The 18,393-nt window shown below is 39.6% G+C and overlaps 1 protein-coding gene across 1 annotated transcript in view; it reads left to right on the forward strand.

Annotated features, from left to right (window-relative positions):
• The window catches only part of PDZRN4 (PDZ domain containing ring finger 4), a 253,113-nt gene that overhangs the window by 35,812 nt on the left and 198,908 nt on the right, over positions 1-18,393 (forward strand). The gene's annotated exons all lie outside the window — the stretch shown is intronic.

The following is an 18,393-nucleotide window of genomic DNA, read 5'->3' on the forward strand; positions in this document are numbered from 1 at the left end:
TAAAAACTTTACTTCTTCTTAAGTGTTCCTCGGCCTCAAGACCTTCAGAGAAAATACTCTTTTGCTGTGCATCCCGTGTCTCTCTTGAGTAGTTAATGATGTATTTCAGACTGAAATAATTGCTACTGGAGTTTGATGTGTTGGAGTTTGTTTTCTCATATTGGAAAGGACAAAGGACCTAAAGGCACACTAGACATATTATTTGAAAACTCATTTACTTTAGAGGAAAAAAAGAAATACAACTTCTTGTGATTTTCAGACCATTATATCTAAATTGACAGATGTGTTTTGAATCAGTCTGAAAGGATGGTGTGGCTTCTTCCTGTTTATGTCAGTGCTGGTTGAATTCATGTTTTAAAATGCAAAATTTCTTCTGTGATGCACATCTGTATTTTGAGGAAAAACATTCTACCCTTGTAGTAAGTAATACAAAAGATTTCCCAGTCATCCTGCAGTTAAATGAAGCAGAATATATCTGAGTTTTAGTAAGGAAAGTCTATGGAGAGCTTGGATTATCTTTTTGTGTATGCAGTGTTGGATGTTAGCTGGCATTTCTGGGCCTGAAGTTTCCAATCAGAATCTGATTATCTCCTTGTCACCATCTACTTCCTGTTTTTTCACCTACAGCATTTCTGGACAAAGGAAGCTGCTTTGGACACTCTTGCCTGACCCAAGACAATTTTGTCATGAATAGACAAAATGTTTTACAGTTTTCTGTCTAAAAGTCAAATGATTTATCTTTCTGCCAGAACCTGCTTGTATTGGAGATGGTGGCAGTGTTCCCTCCTTCCTAGACTTTGCCTTTGATCAGTGGGATTAGGGGAGCATTTTTTTTTGGTAGCCTGGAAAGATAAGTTTTCTTCAAACTCCATATTAAACTAGTGTTTCTAGGGTGGGGGAAGCATAGTCTTGGAAATCACCATTTATAGATGAAACCTAAATAACTCATAAATACAAGGAGTAGTCACAGTTGGATCCAAATACTAGTTTAGACAGCACCGTGTTGTCCAAAGCCGTTTCTTGTCTGCATTTTTCCTTGGGTGCAGAATCCTTCCCAGTTTCCCCACACTATGTTGCTGTGTTGAAACATTTAATCTGTTGTCTGATGAAGATTTTGAAGTTCTAGTATGCTGAATTGTAAAAATTTCAACATGCAAACACCAAAGGCTTTGGCTAGAATATAGCCAAAATTTAATTCCAGCATGTTTCAAAATGATCATTATAAATTACTTAGTACATTTAATTCCACTAGATATAAATGAGAAATGAATCAACAGGTTAATGGGGCAAAATCCTCAAAACTGTAAAACGCATGGGGAGCCTCTTTGCAGTAGCAGCTGGGAGAATATACTGGGGAAGGTGTGTTTGCTCTGCTCTGACGTTCTTCCCTTGGCTCTGGATGCTCATCAGCTGCAGAAAGAACCTTGAGCTTGATCGAACTTTGGCTTCAGTCAGCGCAGTTCTTACAGGAATATTTTGTGTTTGATGAGGTTTTGGTCATGTTGCATCCATTAGCAGTCAAAGTCCTGATGCTGCCCGGGGTGTATCTGCACAAGAACCGACATCCTCCTGCAGCAGCCGAGCTTCCTGCTCCAGCTCTGTCTTGACAGGGGTAGCGTGTTCAAACCCAAATGTCTATTTTCATTTTGTAACCCAGTGATAACCTTGAAACAAACGTTTTGGTTTTTTTTTTTTTTCTTTTTTTTTTTTCCCCCGTAAGCCACTGTTTCCAGTGCCAAAGAATTACTTTTTCCTAGTTAACTTCACAGGATATCTAGGCAGTGAGGTTTTTTTTGTTCTGAGTTTCATAAAAAAACACCATTTTCTGTTGTGTGGTGTTACTAAAAGTATTAAAAATGTTTTTGTGTTCTTTGCTTATCTGTCATGCTTGATAGACTATTTTTAAAAACCTGATGATGAAGATATCATCCTTTTCTGAGTGTGGTGGTCATTTATTTTGTTTTGTTCTGTTTTCTGGATTAGGTTCCTGTTTTGTGTGCTGTTTTGTGCTGTTTTAGTAGTGCCCAAAGCCTATTTCAGATAAACTGGGCACAGTGACTTCCTTCAGCTGGGAAGGCTACACGCAAATTATACTTTGCATTCTGCTGAGCCAAATGTGCCTGTACCAAAAGTTTTGAAATGTAATTGCTCTTTAACTTACTCCTGAAAACTTGACTGCAGATACTGGTATTAATGTAGACTGGCCAATATGTAAGGGAATTTTCTTGGTGATACCTGCAGAATGATAAGCAGTGGCAAAGATTTTTTTTTATATATATAACACTTGCTGAGTTTGGAAGCAAACACTAGAAGAACTCTAATATTTTTTGTTCTGTGTTTGCTGACTTCAACACTCTCATTAAGGCATATGTTTCACTGACACCATTGGCAAAAGTTATAGGGGATAGAGAAGAGCCAAAGGGGCTGCCATCTTGCAGCATTAGCTGTTGTGAAGGATGGACTGGGAAAGTTTAAGAGTGCCAGCATCTGTACCAGCAAATCATTTTGCTTGCACAGCCAGCCTCCTGTTGACTTGCTTATGGGCAGCAATAGCAAAAGAGTAATGGCACTGATTAGCAATGAGACTGATGTTACTTAGTGTCTTAGGCAGGAGCATAATTTATCTTTAAATACAAATATCCTAAAGCAGTTTATAAATTATGGCCTCAGATTCACTGAAAATGGCTGCTTTATTCCAAAAACTGAGTGTTTATTATGTATTATTCTCCCAGTTCATGGTTAAAAATGGCATGTATATGCTTCAGTGAAATGTGAGTATCAAGATATGGATGGCAGGATGTCTTTATTACAGAACTAAGAGCATCACTGTACAGGGATATCTGAGCTGTAATGTCATGTCAATTAATGTATGAAAAGTTGGATTGATGGGAAAGTGCATAGCATGTAGAAACAGTAAAATTCAATTAAGGAGAGACAGGCAAGTGGATGGTTTAAGGGGTGCATATCCCAGCTCACCAGACTGTTATGGTGAACATCTGTTTGAGAGCATTGCCTTCTGTAGGCTTTCAGATGGCTGAGTAGCTAAATGCATTATCAGATTTATGAAGTTTTCTGAAGTTGGAATACAACATATCACCATATTCTAAGCAATAATGAATAACAGCCTACATGAGTTAAAGTGTTCTTTGATTTTTAATTTCCTAAAATAAAATCTTGTGATTGTATGTTTTTAAAAAGCAGAAAAGAGCATTGACTATATGGAACTGTCATGAAGATAAATATAGTCTGCTTCTACCTTCATTGAAACTCAGGCTAAAGTCTACTTGCCTTCAGCTTGGAAGGGACCAGTCTTTTTTTTCTTTTTTTGAAAATAACCTCTTGAAAATCTTGATTGGTTCAGGGTTCTATTTTGCAGTTCATAGAATCTACTGAAATCAGAGATGGTTATTTAACCCTATGACAGATGGAGCCAGGATGTCTGTATCATCAAAGAGGAAAAATGAAATGTGAGTGAGCACAGAAGTCAGTAAATATGAGAGTAATTGGAGTGGGCATGCTGAGAGGGTAAGGAAGGATACATCGCTGTCACTTTTTTTTCAGCCATCAGCTTTGAAGCCAGCTACTGGTCTGTGTAAGTGACCTCTCCAGCCTAAGCTGCAGGAGGTCAGGGGGTTATATAAACGCACAGCTCTATATAAGCCTTTCAGGGATACCTATCCAGAGCATTTTTCATGATGACAGGGCAGATGTGCTCCTTGCAGAAGACAAACTAGATGATCTGAATTTGTCTTTACTTCTGAGGGTATTTTATAGTTTGACACTGGTTGTGAGCTGGAGTTTTCAGTATACTTTGAGGGTTTCCTCTGGCTTCTGTTATTAAGTGCAGTTAGCTGGTTAGGAAAAAAAAAAAAGATAAAATATATCATTAAATTCTGCATCTTTGAAATGCTGAATGTATTGAATGTTGCTCATTATTGGAAAAATGACGCAGTTAAGACAGCAGTGGACTAGACTCTGGCTGTCAGGTTCTAATGTCATTTTAACTACTGGAGATGGAGCTTAAAACTTATTACCTAGTCTATAATACTCCCATTAAAAAGCTTTTCCAGAACCTTGTTTGTGTGGCAGTCATAGATGGTCTACCAGTTTCCAGACTGAGTGTTTTTTATAGCCATTATATCAGCATTATCCTTTAGCTTAAATGACTTGTTTTTCTTGAGTTTATTGCTGCAGTGTTTTTTAAACCTCAGAGCTTTTGTTTTGTTAGGTACCTCAAACAAGGCAAGTTATTTTGATTTTCTTGCAAAACTGAGAATTTGGGCTGAGTCTGCCTGGGCATGGAAATTGGGCTAAGATAAAAAATAGTAATGAATTAGAGCAGGAACTAGAACAAGCTGAATGAGATGTACTGGGAACTGTCTTGTGGGTAGTTAGTAAAGGCTCTTGTATCATCTTCTCAACCTCCCTCCTTTCTGGTGTTTAGAATAAGCAGCACATTGTGATTCTTTCCATTACATGGATGTCAGTAACTATCCATGAAACCTCCTAGTAGAGTGTGTCTCTCTTTCCCTCCTAATGATTCTGTGGAGCTCAACAGCCTCCAGTTGTCCTCAGTTACAGTGTGAAAGATAATAGTGTAATGAATTTGTGATGAATCTAAAAAACAACAGCCGTTGATGGTCCCTGGGAACTACATGATACCAGATGGTGGAATTTGGACTTCGGTGGGCTTTGGTTTCTTTTTCATCTTTTAATAGAGAAATTTTATACATCGATTATACTGAGAAAAGAAGGGAGGGGGAAAGTGAAAACTCAAGTGACCAAGAATTAAGGAAATGTCAGAATTAAGTTTTCTGACTGAACATACAGTATCATTTGGCCTTCAGTGATAGGACTACAGCTATGGGATTTGGGAGGAAAAGGATTGTATCTTGTTTTGTTTTATTTTCTTTTCTCAAATTATAGTGGTTTGCAGAGTTGGACAGAATGTGCTAGATTCAATCTTCCTTTGGAAAAAAATGATCTTAGAGGACTACTGAACCAGAGCTCTTTTTCTGAGGAGATGTTGGCCCGTTTGTTCCTTTGAATATTTGCTTGCAAGTTTGTACCACATCTTGAGATGGCATAAAGTAGATCTTGAGAAGCATAAGACAGTAGCTGACATTACTTAAGCAAATTACCAAAGCTGGTATTTTATGGATTTGGTCTTAACTTGGCTTTCCAGTTTCTCAGTTTTTGTCTTTTTCCAGGCATCATCTTCAGTTTGTTGTTGGGGGAATTGGTTTAATTTTGCTTTGGAGAGAGCACAGGGGTTCTGGGGAGCCCTGGTCACAGGTGTAGTGTTGAAGGTGTGGTGCGCACCATCAGCAGGTGTCAGGCAGCCTCCTGGAGCCATGCTTTAGAGTTGGCCGCACCTTCCCCGTTACAGCAAGTTAGCTGGCTCACCTGCCTTTGTGTACAAGAGCTGTGTGAATAGATGACTGTGTTTGTAGAGAAGGAGTGGGCAAATTGCCTAAAGAGATCTGGTACAGGAAGAAGATTCTGGCAGCAGGTGAGAGGTTAGGCTGCCTGGAAATGCTTGCTAAGGAAAAGGTTTTTTCCCTTTCCCCTCCTGGCATGTTCAAAATAATGCAGCAGCTGCATGCTGTCCCTGTCCACATCCTTTGTGCCTCCCAGGATAAGCACAATTGTTGCTAACAATATCTTGGTTAGCACATGAAATTGCCTAAAATCACAGCTTCCACATTTAATTAAAATTGAATATTGATTCAAGAGCTAGTTAATAAAAAAAGGGTGAAAAATCAGCTGCAAGGCTTGGCTGAAGTACATGGCTTTCATGTAGATAGTCTTGCTCATTATGAGCAGAAAAAATAGTTCCCCTTAAGGCAGGGCTTCAGGGTTTTATTTTTCTTTTCAACTGTCAGTCTTGAACCTTTAAAGTTAGCCTGAAAGAATGTGTTTATTTTTCTTGTAGAACTTGAAATTTCCTGTACTAAACAAATATACTGAACTCAAGGCCACTTCACATTGTGAACTTATCAGCATTGAATTATCAGCAGAGCAGTATGAACGATCTCCATTCCTGTCCTGATAACAGTGATAGATGTCAGAGACCCTACAGAAATGCCTATTGTCTCTCTTTGTTTTTTTCAAAGAAGCAGAGTGCCCCAGGTCAATTCTGGAAGTTAAGAACAAAGTAAAAAGCAATTAATTATTCATTACTTGTGCTTGAAAAAATAATTTGCAATTTTGTTGACAGAAGAAAAATATTTGAAAAAAAAAGCTCAGAATACAGGACCAGTTGCCATATATTATATTTGCTGTTTTGAGTGAGGGAATTGAAGGGAAATATAAACTTTTCTTGGTTTTTGTGCATGTCTGTATGAGTATAGTTATTGTAATAACAGATTTATTGCCTTGTCATCTTCCACAAATCATCATAGGTTTATAAAAATAAAATTTAATATGTGAGAATGACTGCCAGAAAAACAGTGAATTGAGAACCTGGCTATTGAATTCATTACCGTTTGAACTGGAAGATTTATTAAGACATACGTAGTGTATCTTTTAAATTCTGTGCAGAGTTGTTGGTTTTATACCCACAGTAACATTTTGCAGAAGTCAAAAAATGCAGCCAGGTAATGCTTAAGCTAACAACATGTGTTTATGCATGATAGCAGTAGCACTATTGAACTCTTTTCATGAGTTTTCCTCTATCCTTACCATGCCATAAGCCACGTCTTGTTTTTTGGTATTCGTTGTAACTACAGAGTTTAGTCCCAACATCCATTTTATTTCAGTTTCAAGGAAGAGTTTTTGAACACTGAAGAACAGGTAGCAGCATGTGTTTAACCTCATTCATCAAATAATTTCCATTTCATGCATCTCTCAAAGGATCAAAATGTCAGGAAAGTGAAAATTATATTAAGACCAATCAAATACACATAGCTGTACTGAACTCCTTAAAAATCTAGAAGTGCTCATAAAGGAAATATACCAGACAGTAGCAAATGACTTCAAGGGTACAAGTTTACCTATTTCCCCTTTCAAGATAATTTCTTTATCTCTGATAAATGTATTTTCTCACAGCTAACCGCTATAGAAATTGGAGGTTTATGAAAATGAGATATGAGATCTGGCTTTCAAGGATCAGGTCAGACCACACCTTTTGAATTTAAAGAAGTAATAACTCACAGAGGGATACACGGATAGAAGACAAGCATGCAAAAACTTGTTTAGATTTAAAAGTATGGATGGTATTTGAACTCCCACCCCCTGATCTGGGTACAACTTCTACTGAGAGTAAAGATGGCCCCAATTAAGTGATACTACTTCATAGAATCACAGCATCATAGAATCACTTATGTTAGAAAAGACCTTTAAAATAATCAGCTCCAACTGTAAACCTAGCACTGCCAAGTCTGCCACTAGACCATGTCCTAAGTGCCACATCTACACGTTTTTTATTAACACATCTTCTATTAACACATATATAATAAACACCTCCAGGGATGGTGACTCACCACTTCCCTGGGGAGGGAATGCCCAATGCTTGACAACACTTTTGGTGAAGAAATTTTTCCTAATATTCGATTTAAACCTCACTTGGTGCAACTTGAGGCCATTTCCTCTCATCCTATTACTTGATGCTTGTGAAAAGAGACCAACACCCTCCACACTACAACCTCCTTTCAGGTAGTTGTAGAGACCAACACGGTCTCCCCTCAGCCTCCTTTTCTCCAGGCTAAACAGCCCCAGTTCCCTCAACCGCTCCTCATCAGACTTGTGCTCCAGACACTTCATGTTCCAACCTTCACGTTTCAACCCAGCAGACAGTTTTTCCATCTCAGGTGGGGAGACTGGCCACTCTGTAGCGACAGCTTGCTGTTGCCTGACTGTACCACACGAAGGATATGAATAAATCCAATGTAGCAATGAGCGATTTTTAGAGGCCTCTAGCTTGCTGTGGACAGTGCAGGCTGATCTCCAACTGTTACCTGGAAGGTTTAATTGCCAATGTTAATGGCAATCATCTCTCACTTTTCCTCCCCTCCCTGCTCTTACTTGCACCTTTTACAACCGTCTTTTATCATAATCTTGAAGGTCAGACTTATTTTGTTAAATACAGCTGCAGTTAAATGGAGCTACTCAGAGATGCAGGTAAAAACATCAATGTTATTCTAGTTCTGCATTTACAAGACTGCATTTGTATTATTCGTTCCAGTGTTGGAAGAGATCTCCTTTGAGAGCCTGACATAGATGAGTGCTGTGAATCTGCCCTCAAAGAAGAGAGAGGCTCCCTGGCTTGCAGTGTCTGAGGGTGCTTTGCCAAACATTCATACAGTGTAGGGTTGCAGTCCCTACTATGTATTTATTTTACATTTGGTAACTGTGAGGGGAGAAGAAAAGGACCCTGGGCTCATAAAGCTTCAATAGCTTTAGCAGCACGAAAGTCAGGAGAATTTAAACTTCTGAAATGCTACTACCTCTTCTGAAGTGCTGTCCTTGTAATAAAGATTACTCTGTCAGGGAATCCTGGATATTGCATTCACGGATCTTTAAGTCAGTGCTGCAGCTGTGACTGAGGAACTCAGATTTCTAAAAGTGAAATTAAATCCTTTTTTGTCTTAAGTGTATCATATGGATCTGTCATTCTCATTTCCCCAAGACTTGCAAGAACAACTTTCCCTGCTGGTACAGAATTTTGACTTCCTAGAGCCCTCATTTGTTTGAGGGTAGCTGATTCAAAAAGCTTGTGCATATAATACAGTTGTGGTCATGCTGAGTGGAGGGTGCCCAGGAAGGGAGGGCAGCTTCCTTAGGTGCATTGTGCTGCAGAGGACACCTTCATAGAGCTTCCATTCATCTGGGCAGTGCGTACAATCTGTAATTGCAACCAACAGACAAATCCCTTGGATACTGTTGCGGCATGCAGAACATTACGTAAATACACCACTAATAAATTGGGTGTGGGAGTAAGAGCTGGGGAGAATACATTTTGGATTCAAGGGGAGGGAGGAAGCATGGGTATGGGTTATTTGACACAGAAGCAACGTGCTAATGAGGTGCTAAAACCTCCATAGGCTCTACCTCCTCTTTCTACTAGAAAATTCATGCCTGTGGCAATAATTTGAGAGATCCTGGGATGTTAGCCTGAAAGTGAGCTGCCTTTTCCTGTTCTCTCATTACTGACTGTATTTGTGTGCCCTTTGCCATAAGGGGGTGTGAGATGTTCTGCTATGTATTGGATCTTCTCCTGAATTTGCTTCATATTTGGATGTTTTCAAAGTGTTTTGCTGCTTTTGCAACTTTCTCAGAACTCAGTGGCTAATTCCTCTTCAGCTGTGCTTGTATGCATAATCAGTTTCTTGATACACCCGTAGAAAAGGCTGAGTTTATATCTTTTGGAGTTGATCGCTGACCCCTTTTTTCTTTTAAGACTAATCCAGTTCTTTAATCAGTTGCCAGAGGATGTTTTAGGCACTCCTTGTGCCAATTTTTTAATAACACCTTGTGTTCTTTACTTGCGACAGCAAGCATGCCTATCTTAATTAGTCATGAAAAGGTTAGAAGCATCGTAGCAATTAATTCCTGCTAATATGCATCCTGCCTCTCCACCTCACTGCAGCACTCTGAGTGCGCATATTCAGCCTTAATACTGTACCAGCTGCAAAACGACACTAAGACATTGGTAATATAGTAGCATAGCTATACCAAAATGTATCTGGAAATATGAAGGGTTTTGATACCATTGTAAATGTAACAAAATTCATATTCCAATATTTACTCTAGCATTGCTTAAATCCTCTTCTATGCAGACTCCTTTGCTGTTCTATCTATATTGCCTGGGCATTCCTCCACACAAGAGAAGAGGCAGACAAAAGATTTTGTATCAAGAAAGCAAGAAGCTTACACATCTGTATCTTTGCTCTAGCATGAGCAATTGAACGAGAGTTGCAACATGGAATTTATCCAAGCTCCTATCTGGCAGAATTATGCAGTTATTAATCCATCAATTTATTTTCAACTCTTTCAGTAATAAGTTGAAAAATTACTTCATCATTATCAAAAACTAAGACATAGTCTTATATTTTCATTCTTACTTTTGGTTATGTTGGTTTGGGGTGAAAATTTGTTGTATTGCTGATCAAAAAAGGAGGTGAAGGCCAAAATCTTGGGCATAAAGTGTAGCAGTCAAAAGTGAAGAATCTCTGCACTGTGGTTGAAAGAGCTTACAGCTCAGCTTTTAGGTACCACTGTGCAGAGCAGTAACAGTGCGAATACAAAAAAAAATTTGCAATAAAAGTACAAGAGAGTATAAAGGAATCCGTGTAGTCAGCAGTGACATAGCACTTGAATGTTTCTGGTACCAAACCTGTTTTAAGGTCAGGAAGTACGTTGTCTTCTGTTTGCTCTGTTCCTGCCGCAGAAATTCCTAGTTTAGTTTGTTTTGTTGGTTTTTATTTACACTTGCTAACGACATTTGCTAAATCTGTAGTGCAGCCTGCTCGTTTTTCATCCTTGCTTTGAATTTTTCTGTGCTGTAAATATTTCCAGGTAAAGACAGTAGCATGTTGTCCCTCTCTAGCCGCAGAAAGAACTTTCCAACTTGGGACAAAAGGTGGTGGCCATGACTTGTTGTTAATTTTGAAAATTAAGAGATCTTGGCAGGTGCTTGACCAGTCTGCTGCAGGTCTAGGTGCTTGTGTGTGTTGGTTTTTATTTGTTTTGGGGTTGTGTGTGTGTGTGTGTGTGTGTGTGTGTGTGTGTGTGTGTGTGTGGTGTTGGTTGGTTGGTTGGTTTTTGCTTTTCATTTTGCTAAACCTGGGAACTTAAGTAGTGGCCACCAGTACCTTAATCGTGCCCTGCACCCACCGCCTGCTGCTGTGGCTTCATTTAATACCTGTTGCTTCACTCTCTTTTCTGAAATGCCAGCACTGTAATGTTATTTTATTTAGTTTTCTGACCTCATACTGGAAAAATCTATTAATCTCCTGGTTATTATTATGCCTTGCCAGCTGCTAACTCACTGCGATTTAGGATATTGCTAAACCCTGCTGCTTTACACTCCCTCTGGACTCTTCTGTCTTCTTGTTGACCACTTCTTCTGAAGGTGCTGGCTTCTTTCCCACTCCTCCCTATTTGAGCGGCCTGTCATCAATCCTCCTTATTATTCTTATTGCTCCAGCATAGGTATATTTTGACTTTCTGAAAAGAATGATTGCTACTCTTACATTGGAAACATTTGAAAATCTGTAGAGCATCTGTAGTAATGCTTTTGTGCTGATTTTGTGATTCAGTTTCTGCTGTAATTTGTAGCAGCACCTCCAATGTGATGGGGATTCTACAGCTGGGTGCATATAGCAGTGTTTCTGCCAGTTCATCAGCAAGGAGCCTTTTTCTTTGTATACTCTCACAAGATCTTTCTGGCAGTTTTTCAACACCCACTAACTGAACAGCTAAACCTTTACTGACCATTGTGTGGGAGTGATGAAGTGCCCCAAGATGCGGACAAAGAAAGAGGAGTTCCTGGAAATGTGGGAATGGCTTCACTGTCTTGCCCTCCTTAAGGTCTACAGTTGGACTGTGTGTGCTGGTAGAACCCAGCAGGTGAACCCAGCTGGATATGTCTGCTAATGGTACCCTCCTGGCACAAAAATTTCTGATCATATTTTTCCTTCTCCTGTTTGCGGGAGTTGGGACGTGCCTGCCTTCCACTTGTTGGGTTTTTTGTTTTGTTTTTTTTTTAGTTTGTGTTTGGGCTTTTTAAATATGAAGATGCCTAATTAATGATATTTGCTTTGGGCAAGGTACAGCATTTTTAGTGTTAGAGTGGGACACAGCAAAGGAAAGATTCTCTTGGTGTACAGTATGTCACCTATGGTAAAGACTTTATTTTTTTTCAGACATTTTCAGCTACTTTTGGCTGTGTGTGGGGCTAACCTTGGGGGAGATTAATAAAACCCTTCACACAGGTGGGTATGGATAGGCCCTGTGCCAGCAGTGGGAGCCAGTCATGGCGACAGCCCCCTCACCCACGAGACTGAGGTGACTATCGGGCAGGTGTCACCCCAGGCAGGAGGTGTGGGTACAGTCCCTTCAGTGGCTGACAGAGCCACTGCTGGGTGAGCAGGAGGACACAGAGCTGGGCTCCTCAGGATGGACATGCTTGGGCAGCTCGAGAGAATTCCCAGGGAGAGAGCAAGGAGGGCCATAGGGCACGTGCATCCCTCTTGAGATGCTTCCTTCTATTCTGCACATAATATTAGCTGTTCCATACAGAACAGGATTCAAAATAGTTTTGGAAATTACTTTTCTTTGTGGAATAATTCATACGGCTTCAGGAGTATGTCATGCTTTTTTCCTCCCTGATGTGCTGCTCTGGTCTGTGGCTGCATTTCGGATGCTGATGGCTGTGGGATGAGAGACTCGCCCTTGGCCCAGACTGGGACAAGGCAGGAGTGCTTGGTCAGGATCTGGCCCCTGCCCTGTGCTGGGTGATGTCTGTGTGTGCACATTTTCACTTTGGATAATCAAATGCATGCAGTGGCCTGAGACACAAAACATTGGAGCCTCTTCTGCTCTTGCTTTCTGCCTGTTCCCTTCAGGGATTTTCAGACTAGACCTTTGGTCTAACACTACTCAGATGCTTTAGAAGGAAATCCTATGTATAAATCTCTGACTTTTCTCACGGTCTTTGTGACCTTTCAGGTTGTTTTCTGTTGAACTAGTCCCCTGCATTCTGAAGGTTTCCTCACCCCCGTTCTTGTCTATTGCGTAGTGTTAATCCTACTCCCTATCTGCCTTCCTTCTCATGCTCTCATAAACAGCTTAATAAATTTTAGAAAAAGCAAGAATTTGTTAAACACTCTGATAATTTTATCCAGTTTTCACCTCATGACTTTATCTTTTTTTTTTTCCTTTAAAGCCCTTTGCAATGATAGAAGTGATTGTACAAATAAGTTGTCTTTACAACAACCTGCTTTTTCCCAAATCTTATGGAACTGCTCAAATACTATTCCTCAGAACAATATAGCAGTAAATCTCTGACTTTGGAACTTACCAGGCGAAAATCTCATTGTACCTGAATGAAATAACAGAAGGTCCCTGTGTGACAGGTCGGTGTTTTTCTCCTGGCAGAGTCTGGCAGCGGTCAAACAGGACGCAGGGGCTCAGTTTCTTTGGCGATGTGACATGAAGCTGTTGGGCTGCTCCTGCAAGTAAAGGCTGTCTCACAAGTTTCTTTGTTTCCTGGCAGCCTTGTGAGGAGCACTGCTGGTTCAAGCTGGGGACGTGGAGGGGCTGCAGCTCCATGCTGTGGCTGGGAAGGATCCCCACTGAGTTGCACATCTCCAACCAAAATGGACTTTTCTCTACACCTGCGAAGAGCTGCTTATTGGCTTTCATGCGCCTTGCTCATCAGAACTAGGTGAGGGGAGGCAAAATGATGTGCTGTATGGCAGAAATGCCCCTACATTTAGGGGCCAGTCAGGCAAGAGATGCCGTGCTCAACCTGTGTGTATTTGGAACAAACAAGGGTGCGTGTTGAGCTTTGTGTAACCTGGGTCACGTCATCTGGCAAGTAAACAGCTGAGCATTCAAGTTTTCTGCAACTCAGTCCTGCACTTTAATCACTGTTCGTCACTATTCCTTTCATTACTGGCCAAATCTTTAGCTTAATTCTCTGTTGCAGTATTTCTAGCTCAATTTTAATAACTTTATGTTCCCCCCGTGAGTGTGAATCAATGGCCTAGTAGAGGCTTTGAGGCTCTTGCTGCAGTCATCTTAAAACTTAAATGATTATCCTTGCTGCTCCAACTAGATATGTTTTTAATCATACATTGAGCAATGTGCATTAGCCCTCCACATACATGCTGAGTCCTATATGAGATAAAATGCTGCTCCACATAGTAACTCCAGAACAGCCTTGGATTAACTCCAGGACAGCAATTGTCTGAGCTCTGCTGTGAAAACCTTCGAAAAACAGCAGATTCAGGAACGTCTTCGCCATTTTTTTTCTTCTCTTGCCCTTGGCTTGCTGATAGGACTGTAACTTCTGCCTGGGTGTCTTCTGAAGTATTCAAACCTGAATGTTTTGTGAAGGTCTGGTTCTTTCCCTCATTGCAGAGATAGTTCACAAGGATAGATATGCAAATAAGACCTGATTAAGAAGAAAGTAATACTTGCTACTGCTTTATTTATTTGAAGTCTTTAAGGATCAGTGCCTATTTCCAGTATTGTGAGGCTCTTGTGGCTTCCGTTTTAAAGGAAACAGTGCATAATGAGAGTTTTGCTCACAAAAAATCTAATTTTAACATGATTAACTCACTGAGACTTATCTTAGGGTTATTAAAATTTAGTGTGGTTTTTTTTTTAATTCAAAATAATTTTGCATTTAATAGCATTGACCTCCGTATATGTGCAGGTTAAATGAAAAAGTGCCATAACCAGTGTAAAGAAATCGAAGGGATCACGGATCCTTTAGAGGGAGAAAGAATAACTTTTGTGCTTGCAGAAACTCACTGGGAAAGCGCTTGTTCTGCAACCTATGGCAGAAGGCTGGCTGCAGCTTACAGGGATAGAGAGCTTGTACAGTCACTGGATATTTCAGCTGCATGAGGGTCTGGCACCAGGCCATTCGCTGAAAGATTTTACAGATGTGAGCTGGGCAGGACTGTTGTTTCAGGCAGCCAGCGTGAAGCAGGAAGTGACCTGTATGGAGCAGGCGGTTAACCAAGAAAGACGTGACTGAGTTGCATCTCTCCAGGACGGCTGAAGGGATTCTGTTCTGAAAGTCAACCTTATATTGTTCAAGTTTAGCAGATCAGCACATTTGGCTGAATTCTTGCTGAAAACCTTTGAAAGTTTTCATAACTGTAACTTTAAGCTGGCTCAGGTAGGCTGGATGATGTCGTAGCATTTTGATGATAGACATGTCTTTCTGCAGAAATGGAGATGTGATACACCTGCATGTATTATATTGCACTCATGGTGTAGGAAAGGTTGCATTGTCGTACTACTAGTCTTTGACTAGGCTTGACACAACTCTTACAAACTAAAAATATTGTTGTATATGTGTGTATAAATGCTTCGGGATGGAACAGAGAAAATAGCATTTGTATGATTGGTGATTTCTGTAAAATGGGTTAAAATACCCTTAAGCGAAGGTAGATCCAATATTAAATTAATCACTACCACTTTAGACCTTTTTATTTGTTATTTTGTGCTGTCAAGTACATAGAGGTGATGGAGGTAATTTGTGCTAATGAGTACAGTATGCACTTTTTTGATGACTGAAGTGTCTATAACCCATTTGATAAGCAATAATAAGCTAAAGATGCCAAAAAATGGAAGAAAGTTTGTATTCTAATAGAAAGGAAGAGCATAAACAAAGCAAAGACTGCCCTGTTGAGTCACCATCCCTGCATGTGTTTAAAAGACATGCAGATGTGGTGCTTAGGGACATGGTTTAGTGGTAGACTTGGTACTGTTAGGTTAATGGTTGGGCTTGACGACCTTAAGGTTCTTTTCCAACCTCAGTGATTCTATGATTTTGTGGTATTGCAGGAGATGTATGTGTCTCTCTGTTCAGGGTAGAAAGAAAATTGGGAAATATAGCATAAAATGATCCTCTGCAAGATTATTTATATCATGACAGAGGTAACCCTAAGCTGGATTTCATACTGATGTTCATTGGGTAATCAGGAAGTGTTCATATGTTACAGTTTAAATACAAAACATGTGTTTTACTCATGCACTTTCTGTGAATATTTGAAACACTTGTTTGAAGTCATATTGAAGTAAAAATGTTTTTTTGCTATAGGCTTTTTCACTGTTTTGCATTTTTATCTCGGATGGCAAATCTTCCTTTGATCACTTGACCCCAGTAGAAGTGATCTGCTCCAGAAGACCAGATGAGGTGGTAGAGTCGCTGTCCTTGTCACATTTAGAACGCAACAAGGGCAGATCTAACCTTCATTCATCAATAGTTTGCTAATAAGGAAAGATAATAGTGGTGGGAGCATCAAGGCCATAAAAGCTTTTTACCTCACACGGAGTCCATAAGGCAATGTCAGTTGCTTTAGTTGACAAATTTGCTGAGTTTGCTGGTCTGACACAGTCTTCATTGTGAACCTTTCACATTCTTTCATATTGCAGCATTTAAACTGAACTAGTTGCACAATTTTTTATTTTTTTTAATTCTTAAAGGAGAGAAGTGATCAAAGTTAAGTTAAAACTCCTATTTAAAATCGATTCAGAAGTTCAGAATACTGATTTGCAAAATGGGAAGGCTAACTAAATGACTTCCTTTCAAGCAGGTAGCAAGTTTTATGCCTTTTGATTCAGTAATCTGAAGTGAACAAGATGTGCTGCTCCAGCAGTATGAATTTAATGGATGTAGCAAATACACTTTCGGCAGTCATCCCCACTCTCTGTACCAGCTTTACAGGCACTCCCAGACTTTAGTAACAGCTTTTCTAGGCAAACTCACATGCTGCTTGTTCCTGCTGCAAGACTTGCCTTGGCTGAAGTGTGTCTCTCTCATCACTACCTGCATGCCTCAGTTAGATATTTGGGTTTTTTTTTGTTGCTGGGCCTTTGTTGCTGAATTTAATTTATTTCCCTAGATACAGGGCCCCACAAGGTCAGGATCTGCACACCATGGTGGCAGCTGCCAGCACTTGGCTTATTATCAGTGCTCTTGCCTACACTGGGTATTTTCAGAATAATAACAGTCGATTAGTTATAGATATGTCTTCTTAAATAGCTTGAGGAAATGTACCCTGTGTGGCTTTAACTCAGAAACCATAATGGTAAGTTTTCTCTTTTATGAGCACTGTAGAAGTATGCTAAGACAGCAGCAATAAATTAAACTTTGTTAGCTTACAATTTACTTTTATTAGTCACTCATTTTTATTAACTTATTTTAGGCATTTACTGCAGGAAAAATGTTGTGGTCCAAACATGTTATGAGCAATTTAAACAGTATTGTTAGTCCAGAATTGTTAAATTCAGCAAGATCCTTTCTTGGTTGAAATGTGAAATGTGTGGTTAGGTTTTTTCAGTGTATGTGTGTGTGTGTGTGTTGGTGTTTTTTTTTTTGTTGGTTTGGATTTTTGCACATTTTCAGATGAGACTCGGTCTTAGCTCTTAGAAGCAATTAGAGCCTATGGTAACATTTTTTTTTTTTTTTTTTTCTAGTTGTGTAAAATAATAACAACACACTTGTGTCTTCTGTTTCTTGTGGGATTCTGTCCACATCAAGGGGCCCTGTTTGTCACTATAGTTTCATATTTCTGAAGTTCAAAGGAAAATGCAGTTAATCAAATCCCAGACCCCTGACTTATATCTGCTGTGTTTGATTTCCATCACCGCTCATGGTTATGTCATTTCGGTGGCATAGTGTTTCGTTACAGCTATTGCATGTTTCCCCAATATTCAGTAACCACAATGCCAGTGAAGGTCAGCAGATGAACTTTCACTTTTGTTCCCTAAATCAGGAAAAACAAATAAGGACAAGAGTGTCTGTCACTGGAATTAGAACTTGCAAGAAAATATTGAATTAATGATACCTTGTTTTATAACCTTAAGTTTGGGATTTGTTTTTTATTAATTTTTATTGCAACATTCTTGGCTATGGTTTTGTAGATAGAGGCAAAGTGGTTCAAGAAGCCAGAAGTTGGTGTCATTTTGGGCAGTAAGCCTTATGGCCCCGTGGCTGGGATGCAGGAACTGGACTCAGTTGTCAGGCCAGATTTAAATGACAGACTCCCTGCATAATTTCAGTTCTCTCATAAATATTATGGAATATTCTTACATGTTCTAAATGGATATGGAATGTTCTAAAATGATGCAAAAGCCAACATGAACATTTTTAAAAAGTGTTACGGAGCTCAAAAATATAGTACTCAAACAATAATATATATACAGAAGTATCTTTGCTTCTGATTCAAAATCTGTCCCTGTGTTTGCAGTATTGGTACGGTAGATCACATACACATTTACTGTTTTTATTCATGTGTATCTTCCTCTCTGGACTGAGGGTTTTGTTCTCAGGAATTTCTAATTAAGTATTTGTTCATTCATTGTTTGTTTTTCTGTTTTGTTTGTTTCCTTCTGATTTTACTTCTAACATGTCATTCCACATATGCATAACAGCACGTCTGAAATTCCTGGAGTGACTGGAAGGTTAAGCCACGGCCCACATAAACAAACGTGCTGCCTCTTCAATCTTCTGCTATAAGTCATTTTGTCAGTTGTCTTATCTGCTATCTGAACTCACTTGCTCTTTGTAGCACGTGTTGCCAGAACAAGGGCTGATATTCATGACCAGAAATTGAAGCTGACAGAGTTTATAAAGAAGCAGCAACCCAAACCAGGATAAGCCACTATAATTTGCTGTATTTGCCAATAATGCATTTGAAAGAAATA

The sequence above is a fragment of the Streptopelia decaocto genome (assembly GCF_964273445.1).
Source record: "Streptopelia decaocto genome assembly, chromosome: 1".
Lineage (NCBI taxonomy): Eukaryota > Metazoa > Chordata > Aves > Columbiformes > Columbidae > Streptopelia > Streptopelia decaocto.